Genomic DNA, 16,999 nt, shown 5'->3' with positions numbered 1-16,999 from the left:
TTTTTTTTTTTTTTTGAGACGGAGTCTCGCTCTGCCACCCAGGCTGGAGTGCAGTGGCGCAATCTCAGCTCACTGCAAGCTCCACTTCCCGGGTTCACGCCATTTTCCTGCCTCAGCCTCTGGAGTAGCTGGGACTACAGGCGCCCGCCACCACGCCCAGCTAATTTCTAATTTTTGTATTTTTAGTAGAGACAGGGTTTCACCGTGTTAGCCAGGATGGTCTCAATCTCCTGACTTCCTGATCCGCCTGCCTCGGCCTCCCAAAGTGCTGGGATTACAGGCTTGAGCCACCGTGCCCGGCCTACGTCGTTCTTTTAAAAGTTGTAGTTTCCATTATGTGAATGAACAAGATGTAGCTAATGATTCCTTGTTCACCAGACATGAAGTTTCTTCCAGTTTTTCTTTGTTACAAATGAATCTGAAATAATCCTTATACATGCATCTTTTTACACAATTGCATATGTCTTTGTCAGCTCAGGCTACTATAACAAAAGGCCATAAACTAGGTGGCTTAAACAGTAAACATTTTTTTCTTACAGTTCTGGAAGCTGGCAGGTCCAATACCAAAGTGCTGGCCAGTTTGCTTCCTGATGAGGACTCTCTCTGTTTGCAGACAGCCACAGCCACCCTGGTCTCTTCTTTTTTTTTTGAGACGGAGCCTCACTCTGTTGCCCAGGCTGGAGTACAGTGGTGCTATCTCGGCTCACTGCAACCTCTGCCTCCTGGGTTCAAGCGATTCTCACACCTCAGCATTCTGAGTAGCTGGGATTACAGGCGTGTGCCACCAAATTATACTAAAAATATAATTTTTGTATTTTTAGTAGAGATGGGGTTTCACCATGTTGCCCAGGCTGGTCTCAAGCTTCTGACCTCAGGTGATCCTCTTTCCTCGACCTCCCAAAGTGCTGGGATTGCAGTCATGTGCCACTGCATCAGGCCTTCTTCTTTGTCTCCTTAAGAGGACATTAATTTCATCTTGGGGACCCCACCCTCATAATCTGATTTATAAACCTAATTACCTCCCAGAAGCCCCTCCTCCAAGTCATCTCACATTGGGGATTAGGGCTTCAACATCTGAATTTTGGGGGACACAAAACTTCAGTCCATAGCAGTGTACTTCTATGCAATGAATGCTAATAAGATGAATTGGTGGGTCAAAGCTGATGTGCGTTTTAAATTATAATCCATATGGCCAGATATCCTCTAAAAAGGATGGGACCCACTAAAACAAGAGCATCTATTTCTTTACATCCTCACCACATTGTATTTTTACCTATCTTCAATTTTGTGGTTAAGTATTTATTTTCATTTTTAAATTTTATGGATACATGATGGTCATACATATTTACGGGGTACATAGGAAATTTTGAAACAGGCTGCAGCTAAGTATTTTTAAAGAGATATCATTATCATCATTATCATTTGGTTCAATTTAAGTTCTTTTTTTTTTTTTTTTTTTTTGAGACGGAGTTTTCCTCTTGTCGCCCAGGCTAGAGTGCAGTGGTGTAATCTCGGCTCAAGTGATTCTCCTGCCTCAGCCTCCTGAGTATCTGGGATTACAGGTATGGGCCACCATGCCAGGCTAATTTTTGTGTTTTTAGTAGAGACGGCGTTTTATTACCACGTTGGTCAGGTTGGTCTGGAACTCCTGACCTCAGAGGATCTGCCCACCTCGGCCTCCAAAGTGCTGGGATTACAGGCATGAGCTGCTGTGTCTGGCCTTTAAGTTCATTTTTTCAGTGTTTCTTATCTCTTGCACCAGGGTACAAAGAGTTTAAGGTGTGGTGGTTATGTTTTAGATAGGCACCTTTGAAAGCTTTTGATTTCTGTTTGATATGTTCGGGTTTTTGGAAACCTGAAACTGAAGTCTCATCCCTTCCTAACATTTTCCATCATTTCCTTTTGGGGCTGATTTCTTCTCCGGACCTCTGTTCATAGGCTGTTGGGTGGGTGCCTCAGTTTTCTCAGGGCTGCATGAGGGGAAATAGCCGATTTCCTCCCAAGGCCCATCTTATTATGAGCCAGGGCTGGGGAAACTTCTTGAAGGTGGCTGAGTTTAAGCTGAACTCCCATCAAAACGGGCTTCCCCCAGCAGGCTTTAGAGCATGCATTTCCTAACCCAGATGGCCTGGCAGCCTGGACACCTGGCCGGGGAGAATGAGCCTACACCTCCTGTGTCCACATTAGTGCTGCTCCTGTGATGGCCGATGACGGTCTCAGCTGTGCTCATTCCGGCCCTCCCCCAGCGTGCTGGGGAGATGGGGATGGGCTTGGCGAGGGAACCTTTCCACAGAAGCTTCACTCAGGCACCAGTCAAACCAAGGGTGGATACCTTATCTTTCCTTGGAAGGTTTGTTAGGGGATGCCCCTTGATTCAGACCAAATTAGGAAGAAGGAAGATCATCTCTAGGGGAGATGGTTCAGGGACCTCCTTGTTCTTAGTGTCTAGTCCTTCTGCTCCTTAGGATATACCCTGACTGCACACCTTTACATCCTCAGGCGCAGGGCCCCTGCTTTCCCCCCAGCCTGTTCTATGGCGTGACCCTGGTATCGGTCATTGACACGCTAGTATGAATGTAAGATACTGGTTTTTAGACCCTAGGTAAGGATCGAACTTCAGGTAGGGACTTTTAGGTTGTGGTTCCTTCTTACTCTCTGAACTCACTCAAGGGATGTGGTCCTCTTCTGAGGCTACAGTGAACTTGGGCAGCTGAGACATTGAGACAGGGTAGGAGGTAGAGGAGCAGTACCCTGCTGTGGGGTCCATGTGATTCCAGAAACGCCACAGCCCCCTGTCACCAATGCTGGAGTGACAGCATTCAAAAAATGTACTTGCTATCTTCTAAAAGCTTTTAAAATGGAAGCCATATAATATACACACACCAGGTTTCAACAATTTTCAAATGGATAGTGAGTGAATACAGTCAAAGATAAAAAAGTGAATCTGAGGTGTTAAGACAGGCAGGCAGGGGTGATGAAGATTTAACTTGCAGGGCCGTCACCCTCCAGCTACAGTAATTCTCCAGAATGAACACAGAGACACGGTAGCGTCCCTGTCATCCTGACCAGTTCTCAAGCTGACATCTGCAAGGTGACAAGTTACTGACACATAACACGAATAACTGAAAATATGTCAATCCAAAGGCCAGTCTCAGGAAAGCCTTGGTAAATTTTAACATGGCCCAGAAGCTCCATTTCCAGAAATGTTGACCAAGGGGCCGTAGGCAGTAGCCAGCAATCATTGTTAGGGCTAGAGCCCTGGTTTGAGGAATTAGATTTCCTGACAATCGGGCAGGTTATTCAGAGCATCTCATTACCAAATTGTCTTTGCCTTACCTTGTGTGGTAACCAGTCACAGTGGATGCCCCCCAGGGCTGGATGGATGATGGTAGGGACCCGTTCCCATACCTCCATGGGTGTCACTTGTGTCCTTACATCAGTACCAAAATGAGAGACAGCTAAGGTATATGTCTGATTTAGGGTATTCAGTCAACACTGGCTTTTCTTTCTTCCTTTCCTGTCCCTTGCCGATTAGCTTGAGATTTCTACTTGCAGAATCCTCTCACTTCACGCTGAGACATCTTCAGCTCTACAGTCTGCGCCACAGATTGCAGATGCGGAAACTAAGGCAGTTATTCTGTAAACCAGTGGTAGGAGGATCTTGCCTCCAGGCTACGCAATGGACAGGTGTCCCATGGATACCTAGGAAGGAAGTCACCCTGGGGGACCTCTGTGGCATGACACATGTCCCGGATTAGTCTAACAGGCAAGTCTTGAAAGTTATTTCCATGCAAGGCACAGGGATCAAAGGGAGGCCGAGGTGGACGGATCACCAGATCAGGAGATCAAAACCATCCTGGCTAACACGGTGAAACTCCGTCTCTACTAAAAATACAAAAAATTAGCCAGACGTGGTTGCGGGCACCTGTAGTCTCAGCTACTTGGGAGGCTGAGGCAGGAGAATCCCTTGAATCCTGGAGGCAGAGGTTGCAGTGAGCTGAGATTGCGTCACTGCACTCCAGCCTGGGCGACAGGGCGAGACTCCATCTCAAAAAAAAAAAGAACAAAGATAAGAGTCGAGACTGTTATTTTTATTTATGTATTTGTTTGTTTGTTTATTTATTTTTTTGAGACGGAGTCTCGCTCTGTCGCCCAGGCTGGAGTGCAATGGCGCGATCTCAGCTCACTGCAAGCTCCGCCTCCCGGGTTTAGGCCATTCTCCTGCCTCAGCCTCCCAAGTAGCTGGGACTACAGGCGCCCACCACCTCACCCGGCTGATTTTTTGTATTTTTAGTAGAGACGGGGTTTCACCGTGTTAGCCAGGATGGTCTCGATCTCCTGACCTCGTGATCCACGCGCCTCGGCCTCCCAAAGTGCTGGGATTCCAGGCGTGAGCCGCCGCGCCTGGCCTGTTATTTTATTGTATTTTTTTCTGAGCTGGAAGGAACTTTAAAGAAGAGCTATTCCTGCCCCTCATTGGCAGATGAAGAAAGTGAAGTCCAGGTGGTTCCAAGGCTCATCCAAGGGTGGGAACTCTAAGGCAGACTTGCAAGAGTGGAGAGTGTCAAGAGCTGCAGGGTGACTCCACTGCCCAGACTGGTGCAGTGGCAGTGCCATTGCCCCTACAGAGTAGAAAATGGAGTGGACGGGCCATTGGCTCTGCCTCCATGCAACAAGTGGGTCCCACCAGCACTGTCAGTGGCTTAGGAACAAGGTGGCTTGACCAATGCAGCTTGAGGGACAGAGGTGCCCTCTTGTTCATCTTCTGCTCTGTCCACTTTCTGGACCACCCATTCCCACTCCTGGCCCCCATTGTCTCTTCCCCTTAACTCAAGTCATCTGACCTAAGGCCAACTGGGTTTCTTTAAAAGGGCGGTGTTCTGGCTCTCCCCATGAGCTCCCCCTTCCTAGAGGCTGCCTGATGGAAAACTCCCCTTCAGCTGCGGAGGGAGGGAGGGGACAAAGCTGTCAGACCTCCTTGGTGAGCTGGCTGAATTGTATGCATATGGGGTTGTGGATCTGGCAAGCTACTCACCTACTGCTCCAAACGAGATTGCAAAATGTCCTATAAGTTGGCCTCCTGCCCCCCACAAACGTGGTAATTCCAAATGTCACCTTGGCATTTTCTTCTCAAATAAATTCTGTCTCGTTCATATCACAAGAAAACTGGAAACATGGACTTCAGAACTTCTGTGTTTATTTCTCAGTCCTCTGATTGACTTGCTATGTGACATGTTGAACTATTAAATTTCTTTCATGGATAAATGTGAACATGGGCTTGGAGATTTTTATCTGTTGAGTACTGGAGACTTGGGGTTTGAGACAAAGAAAAGAATTTGGACCTCCGTATTGTGTGGGTATGTGTATGTAAATATAAGAAGAGGATATAAGGTAAAGGGAAGCTCATATTAATTGATTTTGAAGAGCCATATGGACTTTTAAGAAATCACAGATGGTTCAGAAGGTTAGGAGATAGCCTGCTGGCATTGCCACCAGAAACTTAGGTGTGGGGAAGGTTTGGATAGAAGAGCTGTGTTCAGTCAGTAAGCCAAAACACAGACCTCATAACAAAGGAATACATTGAATTTAGAGGGTACTTGTCTGTCAGAACACATGAAAGATTTGTGTGCTTTAATTCCTTGCAAAGTTCCTATAATACACAAGAGAGATGCAGAAATCATCCCACTTTGAAGATGGAGAAATAAGACCCAGAAGGTAACCTTGACCCAATAATTTTGTGACAGAGATGGGATTTGAATCCAGGATTTCTTTCTTTTCTTTTTTCTTTTCTTCTCTTCTCTTCTCTTTTTTATCCTCTCCTCTCCTCTCCTCTCCTCTCCCCTCCCCTCCCCTCCCCCCCCCCNTTCCTTCCCTTTTTCCTTCCCTTTTTCCTTCCCTTTTTCCTTCCCTTTTTCCTTCCCTTTTTCCTTCCCTTTTTCCTTCCCTTTTTCCTTCCCTTTTTCCTTCCCTTTTTCCTTCCCTTTTTCCTTCCCTTTTTCCTTCCCTTTTTCCTTCCCTTTTTCCTTCCCTTTTTCCTTCCCTTTTTCCTTTCCTTTTTCCTTTCCTTTCCTTTCCTTTCCTTTCCTTTCCTTTCCTTTCCTTTCTTCTTTTTTTTTTGAGACATTGTTCTTGCTCTGTTGCCCAGGCTGGAGTGCAGTGGTGCAATCGCAGCTCTCACCACAGCCTTGACCTCCCAGCCTCAATTGATCCTCCCACTTCAGTCTCCTGAGTAGCTGGGACTACAGGCACCGCACCACCCCATCTGGCTAGTTTTTTGTAGTTTTTGTAGTTTTGTAGTTTTTGTAGAGACGGGGTCTCCTGATGTTGCCCAGGCTGGTCTTGAACTCCTGGGCTTAAGCCACCCTCCTGCCTTGACCTCCCAAAGTGCTGAGAATACAGGCGTGAGCCACCGCACCCCGCCCAGGACTTCTTATGTAGGGAATATAAGTAACTTTTCATATTTTGGCCGGGGACAGGGTCATTGTGAAAAGTCAGTGATTTCCCAGGGCAATCAACTCTCAGCCCTGCGGGAGGAGAGGGGGAGAAGCACTGGGCGAGGGGAAGGAGGATCAAGCTGATGATCACGTTCGTATCCTGAGTGCCTTGTGTACAGGATGGTGCGTTGCAGGGAGGGCACATGTGGGTGTTGGAGCCTCTTCCTTGCTGACATGGTTCTGCTGGCTTCCCAGTGAGCACCCACCTTATGCAGATCCTGGGCTGGGAACTTTAAGCTTCAGGATCTACAGAGCTCCATTTTCTTCCCACAAATCACCTCCTTGACCTGTGTGTATGGTGGGGGGCTGTGGGGAGGGAATGATATGAACTCTTTGATCAATATATTCATTTGGAATTTATTTAGCTGATTTTATATGAGGAAGAACCCAATTTTTTTCTAAGAAACAAATATGAAAAGTGCGTTTTGAGGCTAACAGTATATCTTTAATGTGTATGTGTAAGAAGAAAGGCATTGCTGGGCACAGTGGCTCACACCTGTAATCCCAGCACTTTGGGAGACCGAGGCAGGCAGATCACGAGGTCAGGAGTTTCAGACCAGCCTGACCAACATGGTGAAACCCCGTCTCTACTAAAAATACAAAAATTAACTGGGTGTGTTGGCAGGGGCCTGTAGTCCCAGCTACGTGGGAGTCTGAGGTAGGAGAATTGCTGGAACCCGGGAGGCAGGGGTTGCAGTGAGCCGAGATCGCGCCATTGCCCTCCAGGTTGGGAGACAGAGCGAACTCTGTCTCAAAAAAATAAAAAATAAATAAATAAATAAATAAATAAATAATAAGAAGAAAGGCATCAGGAAACCACTGCGGATGATGACGTTCAACTGCAGATATTTACAGACAAGTCAAGAAAACAGACTTGGTAGCAGAGAGACCCAGATTTGGTGTGGGTCACTGTTTATGTGGAAAGACTGGGTTTTTTGTGCTGCCCTTGGGAGCCTGCCGGGCACCTAGGCATGGGGTGCGTTTCCTAGTAGAGTATATATTTGGATGCTGGGAGTTGGTACTTCTCCTCGTGGCATATATTAGGTGCCACACAGTGTTTTTCAGCAGAGAGGATGTCAGAGGGAGCCTGGTGAAAGTTCAGAAAGACGCTTTATACTATGTGGGGTTGCTGGAAGTGAACTTCAAGTCTAGCCCTCAGTTTTTCATTAAAACACCTGCTAAAGGATTCCACAGTTCCTTCCCCCCGCCTACCTTCTTAACTCACATACTCATCTCTATGGAGAAAACTAGGCATTCACTCTCCTGTAGGACTGGTGGAGGATGTGAATGAAGATTGTCTTTGCAGAGAGCAGTTTGGCAATAGGTATCCAAGGCATTACAATGGGAATACCCTTGGACCCAGCAATTCAGCTTTTAGGAATTCGTTGGTTTTTGTTTTTTGTTTTTGAGATGAGTTCTGCTCTTGTTGCCCAGGCTGAAGTGCAATGGCGTGATCTTAGCTCACCACAACCTCTGCCTCCCGGGTTCAAGCAATTCTCCTGCCTCAGCCTCCCCAGTAGCTGGGACTACAGGTGCATGCCACCACACTCAGCTAATTTTGTATTTTTAGTAGAGCTGGGTTTCTCCATGTTGGTCAGGCTGGTCTTGAACTCCCGACTTTAGGTGATCCACCCGCCTTGGCCTACCAAAGTGCTGGAATTACAGGCATGAGCCACCGTGCCCGGCCTAGGAATTCGTTTTAAGGAAATAGAGATCTGTAGAAGATATATTAATGAATCTGGCTGTTCATTTGGCCTTGTTCATAATAGCGGAAAACTGCAAATACCTTAAATGTCCAAAAAGTGGAGAGTGGCTAAGCCATGGGTCATTCACTCACTCTGCCGTTTATTGAATGCCTACTATGTGCCAGGCACTTGGTAGGTGTAAAAAGTGTACAGTGATAACCAAGGCAGATATGGTCTCAGCCCACATGGAGCTCACAATTTTGTTGTAGAAACAAATTTCATACAATATGAAGTAGAAAAAAGTGGAGTACTAAGTGTATTTACAGTGTGATCCCATTGTCGTTATATAAATAGAAAAACTCTTTTCTAAGTTGTCCGCAGCGGTCATTATGATTTTTGTAATTTTTTAAAAAAGTGACTTTTAGCCGGGCGCGGTGGCTCACGCCTGTAATCCCAGCACTTTGGGAGGCCGAGGCGGGCGGATCACAAGGTCAGGAGATCGAGACCACAGTGAAACCCCGTCTCTACTAAAAATACAAAAAATTAGCCGGGCGTGGTGGCGGGCGCCTGTAGTCCCAGCTACTCAGGAGGCTGAGGCAGGAGAATGGCGTGAACCCGGGAGGCGGAGCTTGCAGTGAGCCGAGATCGCGCCACTGCACTCCAGCCTGGGCGACAGCGCGAGACTCCGTCTCAAAAAAAAAAAAAAAAAAAAAAAAAAAAAAAGTGACTTTTAGATCCAGGTGCGGTGGCTCACGCCTGTAATCCCAACACTTTGGGAGGCCAAGACAGGCAGGTCACTTGAGGTCAGGAGTTTGAGACCAGCCTAGCCAACACGGTAAAACCCCGTCTCTACCAAAAACACAAAAATTAGCCTGGCATGGTGGCGTGTGCCTGTAATCCCAGCTACTTGGGGGGCTGATTCAGGAGAATCGCTTGAACCCAGGAGGTGAAGGTTGCAGTGAGCCAAGATCGTGCCACTGCACTCCAGCATGGGGAACAGAGTGAGACTCTGTATCCAAAATAAAAAGACTTTTAGGAAGGAGAGAAAAAGAAGGAATCAGACCTGGGTTCTAGACTCAACTCTTCCTTAACTTTTTTTTTTTTTTTTTTTTTTTTTTGAGGCAGGGTCTCGCTCTGTTACCGAGGCTAGAGTGTGGTGGTATAATATAGCTCACTTCAAGCTCAAGTGACCCTCCCACCTCAGCCTTCCAAGTAACTAGGACTATAGGTGCATGCCCCCCACCCCCGCCACCCCCGCCACCCCCGCCACCCCCCACCATGTTTGGCTAATTTTAACAATTTTTTTTTTTTTTTTTGAGACGGAGTCTCGCTCTGTCGCCCAGGCTGGAGTGCAGTGGCCGGATCTCAGCTCACTGCAAGCTCCGCCTCCCGGGTTCACGCCATTCTCCTGCCTCAGCCTCCTGAGTAGCTGGGACTACAGGCGCCTGCCACCTCGCCCGGCTAATTTTTTGTATTTTTTAGTAGAGACGGGGTTTCACCATGTTAGCCAGCATGGTCTCGATCTCCTGACCTCGTGATCCGCCCATCTCGGCCTCCCAAAGTGCTGGGGCTTGAGCCACCGCGCCCGGCCAATTTTAACAATTTTTTATAGCGATAGGGTGTCATTATGTTGCCTAGGCTGGTCTCAAACTCCTGGGCTCAAGGGATCCCACCACCTGGGCCTCCCAAAGTGCTGGGGTTATAGGTGTGAGCCACCATCCCAGCCATCTTCCTTAAACTTGTGGTGAGACTTTGAATGAGTCAGAGGACCACGCTGAATTTCCTCCACACAGTGCGGGAGAGGCCTCTGAGGCCTCCAGCCCAGGGCTCTGAGATCTCAAACTCTGGTCCCTTCTGAGGACCCTGGGGGATTTTACTGCAGTGTGGAAAGACCTGGAGTTTTCCCAGGAGGCAGGACAGCAGCCAGGCTGCCTTGCTGAATCCCTAATCCCTGGGCATTTTTGGTCTCCAGGGCCCTGGTCCTCCAGGAATCTGGTGATGTATTCAACTGGGAAAATGAAAAAGAGTTCCTGTATCAGCCATATGATAATTAAATTAAGGAAGTGCCTCTTACCCAGCAAGTAAAGACAAGGCGTGATTGGTGTACTTGGCCTAACTTACCCAAATCTCACTGCACCCCAGGCAAACAAAATGACAGCAGCTCCATTGATTGAGCCTTACACAAGTGCCCATCACTGCATTTTGGGGACATTTTCCTAGTTAAGGGTCATAACACTGCTTGAAATAGGTAGTCACCGTCCCTATTTTGCAGGTGGGGAACTCAAGCTCAAAAGTCAGGTATACCCTAGGATACTAGAGTAAGCAGAGGCTGGAATTCAAACCCTAGACTGCTTGCAAGCAACTTTTTTTTTTTTTTTTTGGGGGGGGACGGGGTCTTGTTCTTCTTGTTCTGTCGCCTAGCTAGTCTGGAGTACAGGGAGTACAGTGGCTCAGTCATGGCCCACTGCAGCCTCGACCTCCTGGGCTCAAGTGATTGCCAACTTCAGCCTTCTGAGTAGCTGGGATCACAGGCATGTGCTACTGTGCCCAGCTAATTTTTGTATTTTTTTGTAGAGATGGGGTCTTGCTATGTTGGCCAGGCTGGTCTTAAACTCCTGGGCTCAAGGGATCCTGCTGCCTCGCCCTCCCCTCAAAATGCTGGGACAAGGCCGCACCTGGCCTTGAAGCAACATTTTAAGTCTCTGCCCTGAACTGCCTCCCAGACTAAGAAGCAAGTTCCACTGCAACCATAAAAACAGATGTCTAAAGCCATGGAATGTGTGAGGGGTGTTGTAATCCATCAAGTGACAGAACATCGGGAACCTGCGGAATGTAGAGACTTAGGAAGGGCAGAATCTTATTTCTGATGAAACCTGATACAGAGAAAGCTACTTTAGCTGCTTTTCTGTTGGGTTGTAAATGATAAAATTGGGTTTTGACAGAGAGAGATACAACCACGTTAATGCTCACTATAATAACCTTTTCTCCTGCTTGTAATTTGAAATCAAAGGCCAACTATTAAACCTTATAAACTTATATCTCTTGAAAGAGTGATAACTTACACTAAGGCCTGACTTATGTTGTTTCTTTTTTTTTTTTTTTGATGTGAAACATTTTACTTGCTGGGCTTCATTTTGCTTATTTAGCAGTTATTAACAGATAGTAAAACATATATGAGCTACTAGGGATACACAGGAAAATTTAAGTTAAAGAATTGGTTCCCTCTCCCTATCAAAACAATGTCCCAGTATGACAGCTATTTCCTGTGTTTCAATTTCAATTCCTATATATTTCAGGTTTTTCAGATTCATGTTATATAGTATGACCAGATTAATCTTCTAAAATACCACTTTCATAATGCCATCTCCACCTCTTTCTCCCATCCTCTCTAGAACATTCAATGGCTCCCCATTGTCTAGGATAAAATACAAACTTATGGGTTTAGATTTTGGATTCCTTCATAGTCTGCATCCAACTGTACTTTTTTTTTTTTTTTTTTTTTGAGACAGAGTTTTGTTCTTGTTGCCCAGGCTGGAGTGCAATGGCACAATCTCGGCTCACTGCAACCTCCACCTCCTGGGTTCAAGCAATTCTCCTGCCTCGGCCTCCCGAGTAGCTGGGATTACAGGAATGTGCCACCATGCCCGGCTAATTTTGTGTTTTTAGTAGAGGCCAGGTTTCTCCGTGTTGGTTAGGCTGGTCTTGAACTCCCGACCTCAGGTGACTTGCCCGTCTCGGCCTCCCAAAATGTTGGGATTACAGGTGTGAGCCGCCGTGCCCGGCCCCAACTTTACCTTTGCAACCACTTTCCCTGACATTCTCATGAGTGACCCCTACTCAGATGAATTGGTGTATTTCTTGGTTCTCCAAATCTGCTTAGGTTTCCTCACTTTGAGCATTTGTTTTACTGCGCCTGCCAGTAAAGCACATGGTAGAATATTCTCCCTTCCCCTTTCCTTTCTCTGAAGTTCTACCCATCCTCCCAGGCACTATTTGTATTTTTCCTTTTTTGAAAAACCAAAACATTCCTTAAATATCTCAGCCTGTGGTGATGAGCTCAGTTTCTCTTATCACATACTATCTTTAACTGGAGTCCTGCGTCCTGGAGGGCTACAAGCAGCTCAGTGCCCTGCCTGTCCGGGGGGCTCCATAAGCACCAATGAAAACAATATGCACAGCACAGCTGGCTAAAAAGGAGCACTTTTTGTGCCAGCCATAAAATATGGCTATACCAAGAGAGGACCTCTTTCCCTTCTGAAAACAAATAGCCAGCTTTTCCTGTTGCACGTTTAAAGTGCATATTCTGGGATATTAGCTAATTATTTGTCATGCAGTTGCCACTCATGACTAATCCTGTGTTATGAATGAAATGGAAGCAGAGAGATGAAAATACTAGCATGACCTCACCAATATTTGACTTACTGGGCTCCATTTTGCTTATTTGCAGTTTGCAGTTTGCTGAGCCATTGGCAGAAAGAGCACTTGAACCCAAGTTTCCTTCTGCTGTTGTTATCCTCTCTCCTTTAGGCAGGCGTTGGCAAACCTTTTCTGTAAAGGGCCAGAGAATAAATATTTTAGGCTTGCAGGCTATATGGTCTCTGTTGCAACTGTAGTATTCTGGCACTGTAATGTGAAAGCACCTAAGACCCTTCACCATTTTCAGTTTGAACACTGAGCAGGCCTTCCAATTGGGTGTAGGCTAATGTGTAAATTACATCCATGTCTGGGAAAGACTGGTTGGAGTAAAGACTGGCTGGTTGGAGTAAAACTGGGAAGTTGTAGATCTTCAAGCAATAGACAGCCAGTCATCCCGTGGGCCATGGACATGGGCCGTGGTCACAAGGGAGACATGTTGGAGACACACTGCGTACAACTCAGGGATCCGTTGTTTCCCAGAACAGATCCATCAGTCTCTCACTTGGCAAAGATTTCTAAGGCTTACTAGCTGCTGGGCAGACTGTGCCTGTTTAGCTTGTTCAGAAGATAGGAGTCATTTTGGCCAGTGGCTGCGCTGGGTGCAGTTGTGGGAGACCTCAGCATGTGATATTCACTGCCATGAACTGTCTTCAGCCCAGACAGCGGACCTCTTTCCCAAGGGTGAACCCGTTAACGAAGTTCAGACACAGGTGTAGCAAATCAGAAAGCCAGTGCATTAATTTATAGTGACAACTATTACTGCCTGAAAGTGGCTTGTTGAGTGTGGGAATCGGGAAGGGAAGGTTGGATGATTTGAACTTGCGTGTCATTAGAAAAGTCAGCCAGTTTCAGCCGGGTGCGGTGGCGCACGCCTGTAATCCCAGCACTTTGGGAGGCCGAGGTGGGTGGATCATCTGAGGTCAGGAGTTCGAGACTAGCCTGACCAACATGGAGAAACCCATCTCTACAAAAAATACAAAATTAGCCGAGCGTGGTGGTGCATGCCTGTAGTCCCAGCTACTCAGGAGGCTGAGGCAGGAGGATCGCTTGAACCGGGGAGGCGGAGGTTGCGGTGAGCTGAGATCATGCCATTGCACGCCAGCCTGGGCAACAAGAGCGAAACTCTGTCTCAAAAAAAAAAAAAAAAGCTGCTTTCTGCCCCCTGTGTAACTCAGCATTGGTGCCAAGATCTCAACCTCAAGGCCAGGGTTAATGTTGCCAGTGTGCTGGGTGGGGCTTGGAAGAGCTCTCACCTGTGTGGAATCCATAGGGACCCTCCAGGATCCCAACTTCCTGCTCACTTCCACCCCCCTCCCTCCTTTCAAGAGGACACTTTATTTCATAGATATGTTAATGCATTCCACTTGGCAGGTCTGGACCTGAGCTCTTTCTCTCTCTTTCTTGGGGACTTTGCATATCTATACCCCAATCTGGTAGCTATTGGTCTAACCCTGCGGAAGGATGGTGCCCTTTCTGTTCAAGCTAGTAGGGTGTCTCGGGCAGAGAGTAGACCCTAAAAGTGATTAAGAGCACCTTAACGATCAGTGAGGCTATTTTAATAGTATAAAATAAAGGCAGTGTGTTTTGTTGGTTCCTTGTATTCCTCTCGCCCCTGCTTATTACTGCCCCGAGAAGGTAAATCACAAACCACCTTTCAGTTTCATCCTTTTTAACATAAGGTGAATGGTATGAAAAATTTAGCAGGTTCGGGTCTCTGCAGGGAGGATGGGTTACAAAGGGTTACGGTAGTTGGGGAGGAGGGTTTTCCAGGAGAGACTGGTGCTGGTGAATGGAGTCAGTGGGGAGCTCTTCAGACACAAAGTATTATGCAGATGCAGTTGTTGTTATTCTGAATGGAGGCAGGGAGGAGGGAAAGGGCCTAGCAGGTTAGGACAGTGCAAAGGCCTCTGGGGGAGTTGGCCTGAAGGCTGAGATAAGACTTTGGGGAAGGGCAGGGTTGGGGAGGAAGGCAAGCAGGAGCCTCAGCCACTTTCTCACACTCAATTCAGGGCTTCCTTTTGTGCGTTCAGACCTGTGCCCGTCCTCTCTCCCAAGGAGGTCAGCATCCAGCCCTCTTCATGGCTTGGACACGTGAACCCACCGTTGCCGTCGCGTCTGCCTTGCTACAGCCTAGTTAGCATCACCTGAAACCATAAATAACATCAAAGAAAAGTGACCACGGCGGGTCATTTTAACCTGCTTGAGGCCCAGGTACTCCCTAGGTAAAATGGGGATAATAGCACTGTTACAGGAAAGGGGTCCCAATCCAGGCCCCAAGAGAGGGTTCTTGGATCTGGCACAAGAAATAATTCAAGGCGAGTCCATAAAATGAAAGCAAGTTTATTAAGAAAGTAAAGGAATAAAAGAATGGCTACTCCATGGGCAGAGCAGCCCATGGATTGCTCATTTTTATGGTTATTTCTTGATGATATGCTAAACAAGATATGGATTATTCATGCCTCCCCTTTTTAGACCGTATAGGGTAACTTCCTGATGTTGCCATGGCATTTGTAAACTCTCATGGCGCTGGTGGGAGTGTTGCAGTGAGGACAAGAGGTCACTCTCGTCACCATCTTGATTCTGGCAGGTTTGGGCTGGCTTCTTTTCTGCAACCTGTTTTATCAGCAAGGTTTTTATGACCTGCATCTTGTGCTGACCTCTCATCTCATCTTAGCCTCATTTTACCCAGCTCCTATTCACGGTGGAGTTGCTCTGGATTACATGCCTCTGAGAGTAACTACCTTAAAGAGCTGTTTGCAGAGCTAGAGGAGCTAGTCTGTGTAAAGCTATGAGCTCAGCATATAGAAGGCACACACAGGGTTGGATGCAGGCTTTGTGTGGCCTGAAAGCCTATTCAATTTGGCAGGGGTGGGTACCTCTTTAAGAAAAGAATGTAAGGCTGGGTGCGGTGGCTCATGCTTCTCATCCCAGCACTTTGGGAGGCCGAGGTGAGCGGATAACCTGAGGTCGGGAGTTCGAAACCAGCCTAACCAACAAGGAGAAACCCCATCTCTACTAAAAATATAAAATTAGCTGGGTGTGGTGGCCCATGCCTGTAACCCCAGCTACTTGGGAGGCTGAGGCAGGAGAATTGTTTGAACCTGGGAGGTGGAGGTTGTGGTGAGCCGAGATTGCACCACTGCACTCTAGCCTGGGCAAAAAGAGCGAGGTGGCTCATGCCTGTAATCCCAGCACTTTGGGAGGCCTAGGCAGGTGGATCACGAGGTCAGGAGATCGAGACCATCCTGACTAACATGATGAAACCCCGTCTCTACTAAAAATACAAAAAAATTAGCCGGGCGTGGTGGCGGGCGCCTGTAGTCTCAGCCACTTGGGAGGCTGAGGCAGGAGAATAGCGTGAACCCAGGAGGCAGAGCTTGCAGTGAGCCGAGATCGGGCCACTGCACTCCAGCCTGGGCGACAGAGTGAGACTCCTGTCTCAAAAAACAAAAACAAACAAACAAACAAAAAGTGTGAGCATATATTTCAAATGATGAAAGAAAACACAAAAAAGTATATGTTTAAAAAACTGACAACCTTATATCACAAAATCCAGAAAAATAAAATATGATTACTCATTATCTGTTTGATATGTTACATTATGTTTCTTCGTACATATTTTAGGCTATATACTCTGATAATTTCTTCATATGACAATGATTTTGGAATGCTATTATCTCTAGAGAGAATAGAAGATAATTTTCAATTTTCTTATTCCTCCAGCATGAATGGTTGGGATTTGTTCTTCACTATTGATAGCTAAGAAAAAAATTTGTAAGCTTCACAACTAGTTGTTGGTAACACCATGTAAACGTTTAGGACTACTGTCAAATTCGGGAAAACCAGAAGTTTCTTTCGTATGTAACATGTCAGATTTTATGGCATTTTAAGTGTTCTTGTACAGCGACTAATCTTTTATTTTTTTTTGGGAGGGGGATGGGACGGAGTCTCGCTCTGTCGCCCAGGCTGGAGTGCGGTGGCGCCATCTCGGCTCACTGCAAGCTCCGCCTCCTGGGTTCACGCCATTCTCCTACCTCAGCCTCCCCAGTAGCTGGGACTACAGGTGCCCGCCACCACGCCTGGCTAATTTTTTGTATTTTTAGTAGAGACGGGGTTTCACCGTGTTAGCCAGGATGGTCTCGATCTCCTGACCTCGTGATCCGCCCGCCTCGGCCTCCCAAAGTGCTGGGATTACAGGCGTGAGCCACTGTGCCCAGTGACAGTGACTAATCTTATTTACTGAAGGTGCTCATTCAGCACTTTGCTGGGGCCCATCCCAGGGCTGAAGAAGGGGCCAGTGGGAGTGAGGGGACTTGAACTTTCAGCTTCAGTGTTTCATGGTCAGCCCTTTTGTAAGTCAGTTCTCAATAAACATTAACCTCATTTGTATTATTTTTATTGACA

At 47.0% G+C, this 16,999-nt stretch overlaps 1 protein-coding gene across 3 annotated transcripts in view; it reads left to right on the top strand.

Annotated features, from left to right (window-relative positions):
- Positions 1-16,999, top strand: part of FOXN3 (forkhead box N3) — a 468,588-nt gene that overhangs the window by 169,337 nt on the left and 282,252 nt on the right. The window lies entirely within an intron of this gene.

This window comes from Theropithecus gelada, chromosome 7b (genome assembly GCF_003255815.1).
Source record: "Theropithecus gelada isolate Dixy chromosome 7b, Tgel_1.0, whole genome shotgun sequence".
Taxonomy (NCBI): domain Eukaryota; kingdom Metazoa; phylum Chordata; class Mammalia; order Primates; family Cercopithecidae; genus Theropithecus; species Theropithecus gelada.
The sequence above is the reverse complement of the archived record's forward strand: the minus strand, read 5'-3'. Positions and strand labels throughout refer to the sequence as shown.